Source organism: Pinus tabuliformis, chromosome 4_2 (assembly GCF_031772625.1).
Source record: "Pinus tabuliformis cultivar Carrire ecotype Pingquan chromosome 4_2, CPIR1, whole genome shotgun sequence".
NCBI lineage: Eukaryota > Viridiplantae > Streptophyta > Pinopsida > Pinales > Pinaceae > Pinus > Pinus tabuliformis.
Window position 1 is genome coordinate 566,988,347 of NC_142304.1, and position 10,163 is coordinate 566,998,509.

Sequence of the window (10,163 nt, forward strand, 5' to 3'; positions counted from 1 at the left end):
TTAGAATTGGTTGAAACAGCTCCTAGGATAGTGAGCTAGACCCCTAGAGGCAAGGAAAGATGTTAGATTGCCTATATTATGTACTTTCTTGGTCATTTTCATGGTTGGACTCTTGAGGGAAAAGCTTCTATTGTATTACTCATTGTATCTCTGCAATTTTTGGCAAAGGAAGACCAGGGTTTTGCAGTCCTTTTTGGGATTCCTGAGGTTACATGTATTGATGGTGTGTTTCTCTTTGTACTTTTAAGTTTGCTATGTGATTCATTTTCTTACTTTTCCTTCTGCAAATTAGGAAAATGAAGTGTTAAGGTAGAATTCATGGTTTCTATGCTCTGCCTTTAAGTTTGCTTAATATCAATGTTTTCATCTGTTTAAGGAGAATTCAAGGTGTTTACTTGCTCTCCTTAGCTCCTCACCAGTCATTCTTGCCCATCTGACTCTTTCAAAGGCATCAATACAGTCTCCTACCTTGCCCCAAAGAACCCCTGCAAAAAACTGTGTCCAATCCCCGCACCCAAAATTGCCTTTCCCCAACTTTCCACCGAAACCCTAAAAATCACAAATCAAACCTTTTTATCAGTTTACTAGCCTAAAATCAGTGTTCTTTATTGGTTATCTCTACTCATTGAAGATCTTTGCCGAGATAGACTGGAGAGAGCCCTCTCCTGCCCCGTAGGGCTAGCTACGAGGCTAAGTCGTTTGATGTTGCCTTGGAGTTTGCCTTTCTCAGCCTGAGGTGAAATTTCAAGCGCTAACATACTGGCGACCATACTGGGGAGAAAAAATTGTTTGCTGACTGATGTGTTTATTTCATAAGTCTTAGACGGAGTCTGCAGATATGCCAGGTAGCCTTCGAAACACTTTTGCTTTGCATAAGCGCAAGTAGATAAACGCTGCTTTAGTCGACCTCCGTGAGCTTGTGAATGTAGCACTTCATCTGCAATTTACCCTAGTACATGTATCAAGTGCAGATCTGATTGTTGATGGTGGACAATGATCAGACACTTGAAAGGCTGAAATCATTCACCTGGTGACTCTAAATCAGTTTTGAGATCAGATCCAAAGACTCCACTAGAGGATGATCCCGACCAGCAAAAACATGAAAGGACAACATGGATAGATCAGGTACTCAAGTTGGAATTTCATCCAAGACATTTTGTTCTTTGTCATAAATTATTTCTTCTCTTTTCCCAAGAATGTCAAGAAGGCTTTGCAAAGTATATTGTATTTGAGAAAAGATCCCAAGCCTGCAGTTGATTCTTTCCCTTTGAAGATTGTGAATACCAAAGATTTGCATGCCTTTGAGCTTGATCAAGATCCTTTTTCCGAATTTTGTGATGGATATCTTCAAATTGATGAATCTCAAAAGACCAAGACTGATTCTATACCTGTTGTACATACCCCTATACCTTGTAAAATTCCAGATCGGTATAAACCTCTTGTTTTACCTTCTGTTCTTCATGCTTTCCCCAAAAACTATGATCTATACTTGCCGAGGTTTGATGGTGAAAGTAAGAATGTCAACGCTGAGCAACATGTGCAGAATTTTGAGTCCTTTCTTGACCTTTTTGAAGTTGATGAAGAAGATGTTAGTATAAGGCTTTTTGCTCTTTCTTTGCAAGCCAAAGTGAAGAGTTGGTTCAAAACCCTGCCTGATGCGAGCATCTCAGATTTCCAGCAGTTCGTCAAAGTTTTTCTCGATAGGTGGATGATTGGGCAGAACCTTTTCTTGATTGTAGAAGAGTATAACCAGCTGAAAAGATTGCCAGGGGAGACAGTACAACAGTTTTCAGCCAGATTTAACCAAGTTTATTATTCAATGCCAGTTGATATAAGGCCTACTCCTAGATCTGCTCTCTTGCACTACCCGGGTGCCTTTGATCCGGAGATGGAGTTTCAGCTGAGAGAAAGGGATATTGCAACACTTCACGAGATGCAAAACCGTGCAGTAAATGTAGAGGCTCACTTGTTGATCCGAAGGGCAAGGATGAAGGAAGAAGAAATGAAAAACATAGATCCGGAAAAATCGACATCTTTAGAGGTAAAGCTTGACATTTTGGTAAGTGCAGTGGAAAAGATGATGGACAAGATCAACGCAAGGAATGATTATGATGTTCAAGCCCATGGCTCGCTGATTGAAGAAGAACAAGTTGTTGCTCCAAAACATTTTCTTTCTGATGCCAATTGTTATAGATCTGATAATGATTGTCTTATTAATCATCTTGGAGAAGAGAGATCTGTTGATATGACCTGCATGATTGATGATATGTTTTATACCGATGATTTGCCTCAATTTGATCAGTATGATGACGATTATGTTATCCAAACAGAAACTAATCTTGCAATCAACCAAGCAGCTCGTTTGTGGGCGGAGGAAGTTCATTTTCAGCAGCTCGAATACAATGTTCACCCATCACATATCAGCTATGACAGTGACGAGGAAAGTGTAGCAAATTTTGAAGTAAGTGAACGATCTTTGCCTTTTTGTTTTGATTCATGTCAGTTCATCAGAGACAACTTCCATGCAATCAGAAATCAGTTGTCAACAAGTCTTGATTTAGACCATCTTGAGGGCAATGAAAACCTTGTTCAAGACTTTTCATATCTAGATTTGCAGCCCCCGAATGCCTTTGATTGTCAAGTTGCAAATAAAGACTTGGAAGCTGGAACATATGCTCAGATGATGCAAGATGATTCCCTACCATTTTGTTTCGAATCATTTCAGTTTTTGAAGGGAAATTTGCATAGTCCATCTTCAGTGAAGAATGAGCAGCATGTAGGAAATCATGTAATCACAATGGAACCAATAGAAATGGGATTGCAGCAGTCTTTTCAAGTTTTTCATGATCCAATAGCTGATGTTTTAGATGAGGTTTGTAGTCAAAATCTATCTCCATTGTCTATATGTGAGCTTGAAACGTGTATTGATACAAGCTTGATCCGGCAGTCAGTTTCTTTGTCATTTTCAGCAGAGGTCTCGTCCCAAGGCTCAAATCAGAGTTTGCATTCATGGTATGAAGAGAAGAGAAGTAATCCATTGGATGAGCTAAGTCCCAGGGTGCATGAACTTCAAGATCCTTATGCAGTGTTTTTGGAGGCAGATAGAGAATTCATATCATTCAACGGATCTGTTTCTAAGTTATCATGGGAGTTGCCTTTCAGTAGTTCTCTCTTGTTGTTCATAACCGAGCACTTGTGGAGAATTCAAACAGCAGATGGAATACTTACTTGGTTGCACTGGTTGTTTCATTTCACTTGATCAGGTGATGAATGAAACTGTTAGAGTAGGTTTTGATGAATAAGCTCCACTTTGAGCATCATTTTCAGTTTGTTGGTTGTTTTTAAGTATTGAGTCCGTTTTAGTTGAGTGAGAGTCAATTTGTGTTGTCAAGTCATCAGTTTTCAGTCATGCATTTCAGCTTGAGTTTTTGACTCCATTGCCCAATGGACGAAGGCACTGTCTGCTCTCCCAAAGATCTGTCGTTCTTGGCACCTCCAAGGAGCTACCATCCCCATTGGAGCCAATGTTAGTGTCAGTCTTTCCAGCCTTCCTCCAGTGATCAAACATGCTCTTACAAAGTGATTTTAAAGTGTCAAGGTCAAATTTTGTCATTTCAGTGAGTCTTCAAGCAAAATTTGGTCACTAGGCATTAGATCTAGGGTTTGCTTTCACTCTTTTCAAAATTGTCCAAATGGCAGTCCATGTCATCATTCAGCTGAGTCTATCATCATTCATAGGGTTTTCATTATCATGTCAGTGTCCAATGAGTCATTTTACACCTTGTTCATGCTTCAGTTGCGCCTAGGCAAGGTTCATTTCCCTCTCTTAGGGTTTTGAAGGCAATTTCTCTTGGACGGTCAAATCATCGGCAAAACTTGTATCCAGATGTTCATACACTTTCCCCTATCATTAAAGTACCTTATCAAACACTTCCCATCACTGAGATCCCCCAAATTCCTCATTTTCGCACAAACCCTAGTTTCTTGCTACAACCTGGCAATTTTCTAGGTTTGGCCTGTGTTTTGCCCTTTTGGACCCCTTCCCCTCACTCAATCTCTGCGATTCCACTTTCCCCTACTTCCTAACATCCCTCCCTACTCCCCAAAATTTCCCCAAGAATTTAGAAGCCCCTTGTTCCACACATCGGGATAAGTTTCACTCAAAAGATGTTTCAGAGCAATCAAAGATGAATTTGGGAAAAATGAGAGAGGTTTTTGTCCACAACATGCCAAAGGAGAAAAACCTCCTTCACTTTTTGCACAGGTGTCATGGTTTTAGAGAAATGTCAAAATTACAATCACTAGATCCAAGGAGGTTGGCCAAGGCACTAAAACGACGGAAAAGGCCCGATCCACTCCAAATTTTGGCCAAAGACTCTTTGACTGAGCATGGTACTTGATTGGGGACTCCCAGCCCAAATTTCAAGAAATTTGGAGAAAATTTGGTCATTTGTGAATTTTTTGGGCAAAAAACAGGTTTTCTTCCCCAACGCGTAGCGCGCCGCGCGCGACCCTTAAGATGGGCAACTCCATTTCAAGAAAACTCAGCATTTTTGGATTTTTCATGCAAAAATACACTTGCTCAGCAATTTCCAAGAGATTTCATCAAGTTTTGAGCCTCCAGAAGGTCAAAAAACAAGCAAAAAATGACTTTCTGCCACTTTTTTGACACACAGGAAGCAGTCTTGGGAGATTGCAATTTTGGAGGGGCAAATGGACACCAAATTTAGAAATTCCACTTGGGTTGGAAAGTAGACATCCAGACATTTCCAAAAATCCCACTTTTGCCTCATTTGGACACCTGGAAGTGCCTCAAAAGTTTCTCCAAAGGCGCGCTACGCGTTCGGAATCAGGGCGCTACGCGTTGGGCAATTTTCACAGAAATGCACCTACAGCTCAGCAAAACGCAGTTTTGACTGGATTTGACTTTTTGGAGTGGATTTTGATCCTCCTTGTTGTAAATGATGTAATTTTATGATATTTTGACACTCATTTATCTCTTCTATAAGTTTCATTCATGAGATATGCAAAAATTTAATGAATGAATTGGTTTCCTAGCTTATAGAGGCAAGTTGTTTTGACTGCCTAGTTTTCAGTGCTCAGTTTAGAATTGGTTGAAACAGCTCCTAGGATAGTGAGCTCGACCCCTAGAGGCAAGGAAAGATGTTAGATTGCCTATATTATGTACTTTCTTGGTCATTTTCATGGTTGGACTCTTGAGGGAAAAGCTTCTATTGTATTACTCATTGTATCTCTGCAATTTTTGGCAAAGGAAGACCAGGGTTTTGCAGTCCTTTTTGGGATTCCTGTGGTTACATGTATTGATGGTGTGTTTCTCTTTGTACTTGTAAGTTTTTTATGTGATTCATTTTCTTACTTTTCCTTCTGCAAATTAGGCAAATGAAGTGTTAAGGTAGAATTCATGGTTGCTATGCTCTGCCTTTAAGTTTGCTTAATATCAATGTTTTCATCTGTTTAAGGAGAATTCAAGGTGTTTACTTGCTCTCCTTAGCTCCTCACCAGTCATTCTTTCCCATCTGACTCTTTCAAAGGCATCAATACAGTCTCCTACCTTGCCCCAAAGAACCCCCTGCAAAAAACTGTGTCCAATCCCCGCACCCAAAATTGCCTTTCCCCAACTTTCCACCGAAACCCTAAAAATCGCAAATCAAACCTTTTTATCAGTTTACTAGCCTAAAATCAGTGTTCTTTATTTGTTATCTCTGCCCGTTGAAGATCTTTGCCGAGATAGACCGGAGAGAGCCCTCTCCTGCCCCGTAGGGCTAGCTACGAGGCTAAGTGGTTTGATGTTGCCTTGGAGTTTGCCTTTCTCAGCCTGAGGTGAAATTTCAAGTGCTAACACCATGAACGATTCGAAAAACTGATACCGTATGAAGGAGTTATCGCAATTTTAAAAGTCCGATAAAGCAGTAAAACCTTTCCTTAAACGTCTTTCTTTAAGTTCCGTATTGAGCACATGGCTAGTATTCAGAAAGTGGGAAATGGTATCTCGCACAGACAAAACATTGTAAATGGCATTATTCAACTTCATGGGATTAACCTTAGCAAGCAACACGTAGCACGAGAAAACCACTTTACTCGCGCACTCTTGATATGATATCGGTCATGCAAGATTTCACATGAAAGTGTGTGATAGAAATTCAATTGGACAGGTCACATCGATGGTGGAGATCGTCCTAGCTATTTGGTGAGCGAATGATGAGATATCCATTGGATCGAGCAGGATAAATCAACGATGGAGATTCCGCTATTTGAAATGCTTCCAGCGAGGATTATCTATAACCACCGAGATTATAACGCCTGATATGTGCACCCAAATAGTTATTGTAACAGTCACCTCTAATGGTTTAGTTTGGTGGAGCAGATAAAAAGGGTGGTTATGCTATATTTATCTGGAGTTAAATGCAGTTCACCAAATTGAGTGGAGTATTGACTAAATGCACTCCAGGAGCAGTTTTTGACCGAGAAAGAGAGTGAAACAAGAGGCTAGCTAGGCTAATTGGAGCCTTCTGAAGCCAATGGAATAGTCCAAAGAAGCTGATGAAGTCATCTTCAAAGATATTTTCATCTAGGAAGCTTTTGGAGCTCAGGGCCACCAAGAGTTGGAGGTAGTTGTAGGAGCTACCAGTACCCATTCTCAGCAAACCAACAGTCATTCCTAACTGTAATGAGTCTTATGAATCCATTGCATGGATTTTCAAAATAATTTGAAGACTTCTAAAGGCTGATATTATACAGGGAAGTTTCAGGCAACCCAGTGCCAACCGTGGAGGAAGGCCTAGTTTGGGGATGTTGTGCTCATTTAGAGAAAATGATTAGTCTATTTTCAGTGTCTGTTATGTGTTGGAGATAGTAGATGAAGTTTCAATGGCAGTTAAAGAATTATGAAGGAGTTAGTGCCATCAAGAAGATCATAGTAGCTCAAAGCACTGATTGAAGGAATCAAGTCCAAGGGAGCTTAGATCTGTTTGCAGAGTGATGATAGCCATGACATGGATATAGATGGTATTCTAAGCCCATTGGTTCAGTTTAGTAACCTTTGGAGTTAAGTGTGTAACTTGTAAAATAAACTTTTCCATAATCCCAAAGAGCCAAGTTAAGATGACAAAAGCTCAAGGAGATGTAGCCCACAATATTCGAGTGAACTCCTATATTAAATTTGCTATTATGTGTGGTTGTTTATTTGCTGCATTATATGGCTATTATATGTGTTTAATATCAATAGAAAAGAATGGACTTAAAGCACTTAAATAATTAAAACACAACACACACCTCTTTCAAGTATTTAATTTTGCAAATGTCATGTATAAGCTAGATCATTTAATTGTTTAACTAAGTGGGAGGTTCTTGTAAGCATAACAAGTTATAAAACCCCCATTTCAGATCAGGTGGTATCAGAGCAAGTTGGTTGATTGATAGAGCACTAAGTTTCTTGATTGACAGAGCAGTAGGTTGCTTGTTTGACTTGAAAGGTGTTTAAACAATACAAAGAATTTGACTATTTGATTGTTTGTAAACTAACTGTTGTTTGAGTTTTCAAAGGTGAAGGGAAAGCTATTGATAGCTAAGTCTAGGAAAGGACAAGAAGGAAGAAGGGATGAAGGAATTCTCCTTACCCATTGGACCTCAAGGAAACCCTTGAAGCACAAGAGGGTTTTTTTGCAAAAGGCTTCTTGAATAAGAGTTTGACTCTACAGCCATTAGTTCTTTGAAAGTTTTGTGAATTTTGTTGAAGTTATTTTGTTCATTTCTATAATGACAACTTCTACAAGTGAGTTTTCAAAATCCTCCTCCTTCACAAGATTCTTTGATGAAGACATGAAGCGAGACTTGTTCATCATGATGGATATGGTGAAACAAATGTATGAAGATGAAAGGAAGAGCACCAAACTTCGAGAGTAGTTGAATTCCATGAAGGAAGAGAAGCAGTTGCTTTTTGACAAATTGCAGGAAATGGAGAGCCAACTTCATATTACAAATATGAACCTATAAAGGATGCATGAGTTGGAGACACAACTCCTTGTTGCCAAAGAAGCCTTAGTCAAGCATCAGTTTGAAGAAGAGGTAAACAATTCTAGTTTGTCTTCAATTTCCTCTAAGAATGTTTATGTTGGTTCTTTTGAAAAACATACAAGAGGCATAGGGTCCAAGTTGATGTCAAAAATGGGCTATGAAAGAAAAGGACTGGGAAAACATGCACAAGGCATTGTTGAGCCAATAATGGTTGAGAAAGGCCTAAGTATTTGGGTCTTGGCTATGGACAATCTTGTGGAGAAATTTCCATGAAGGCAATTGAAACAGTGCCTAGAAGGAGTTTCATTTTAGGTTCTCTACCTCAAGTTTGTAAAGATTGTATTCATGGGGAATGCAATTGTTTGAAACATACTTTGCAAGAAGAAGGTGTTCATAAGCATGAACTCGAACAAGGGAGTTTTGAAATCGTTGAAGAGATTGATGGTGTTCTGAAGGGAGCCACTTCTTCCTTTGATTCACCTTCTCATGAAGGCAAAAAATGTGAAAGAGGAAGGTATAAATATTATTTCAATCACATTTCTTTTGATTATGTAAACCATGGTAAATTTCCACATAGGCATTGGAAAAAAATTGCATGTTCCTTTTTGGTTAGGTTAACCATAGTGTTTCTAGATGTTGGAATAAAATGGCCACATACAGGAAACTTTTGAAGAAAAGGAGGCAAGAAGCCAATGGTCCATTGGACAAGGAAAATTATGATGTAAAGAGGATGACCATGTGCTACAATTATTGCCATAAGAAAGGACATATTTCTGAAAAGTGTTGGATTTTGAATCCAACAATGCTTCCACCAAATTTGAGGAAGGTGGAAAAAGAGAATGGAAAGAATGGAAAGGAAGTTCCCATAATTGATGTGTTTTAGGATGATTCACATGTTGATGTCGATGTGCAGTTAAAGGAAGCGATTTTGATGTGGATTGGTAAGCAATGGTTAGAGTCCTTATGTGGATTGGTAAGCAATGAAAAAGTTGAGTATGAGACTCGTTTTATTGTAGCAAAATTACATTCATTTCAGCTTTGTAAGTACATTTAGTATCTTGTACTTATGATTTTGCTTGAGAGAAAGTTGAAGAATGGAATATATGCATGAGAATGGTCTGTATGAACAAAGTAATGTTGATAAATTCATTGTATTTTAACATGTATGTGTAATTGACTTGATGGTCGATTGCTTTTTTTAAACATGCATGTAATGTCATATCGACTTAGAAAAGTGATTTTGTCTCCAAGATTGAAAAGGAGATAATGATGAAGTGTTTTCACAAGAGGTGGAATTCTTTCTACTTTGAAAAATAATCGTCTTCTTCTTTTTGTACATGCTTGACTTGGAGAGTCAGTTGTTTGAAAAGGCATGTTTTTGTCGGCTTGTGATTTAGTCGAACATTTGTACACAAGATGTAAGAGATATGATATGAATTTATGTCATCAAGTTGTTTGTTTTGCATTATGTTGTTTTTGACAAGATGTCAGAAGAAGATTTGCAGCAACAAAAGTCATCGTAGAAGTGGCTTGGTAAGAAGTGGTTTGACTTCTTGACACAGTAAAACATACTTTCATTGAAACGTATACAAATTCCAATTGAGTATGCATATCTTTATGATGTAATCTCACATTTGTATGAGCCACCTTGGGTCGATGATCAAGGAAGCGATGTTCAACTACCTTCTGTAAACTTCTTAACATAAATTCGAAATGAGTTCAAGGAAGACAATTCTTAACAGGAGGACAAGCGCATCTAGGAAGGGAAGTATTGACTACCTTAGAGTTTTTGTTCAAAGGAACTAGCCATGCAAGGCAAGTTTATGGAGGTTGAAAGAAGAGGGTGTTGTACTCTCATCTATTGTACAGATCAGTATATCAATCTTTTGGGGTCCAAAAGATTCCTAATGGGTAGGAGTGATCAGATATTGATCAATGACCTTAGTGATAGTTCAAATTTCAAAGTGTTTAAAAGAGTTTCAAACCTGAGACAACAGATAGATATCGTCTTCTTGATTCTGGTGCTGCAAATGGTTCGAAAAAATGATAGCATATGAAGGAGTTATCGCAATTTGAAAAGTCTAGTAAAGCGCTAAAACCTTTCCTTAAACACCTTTCTTTAAGTTTTG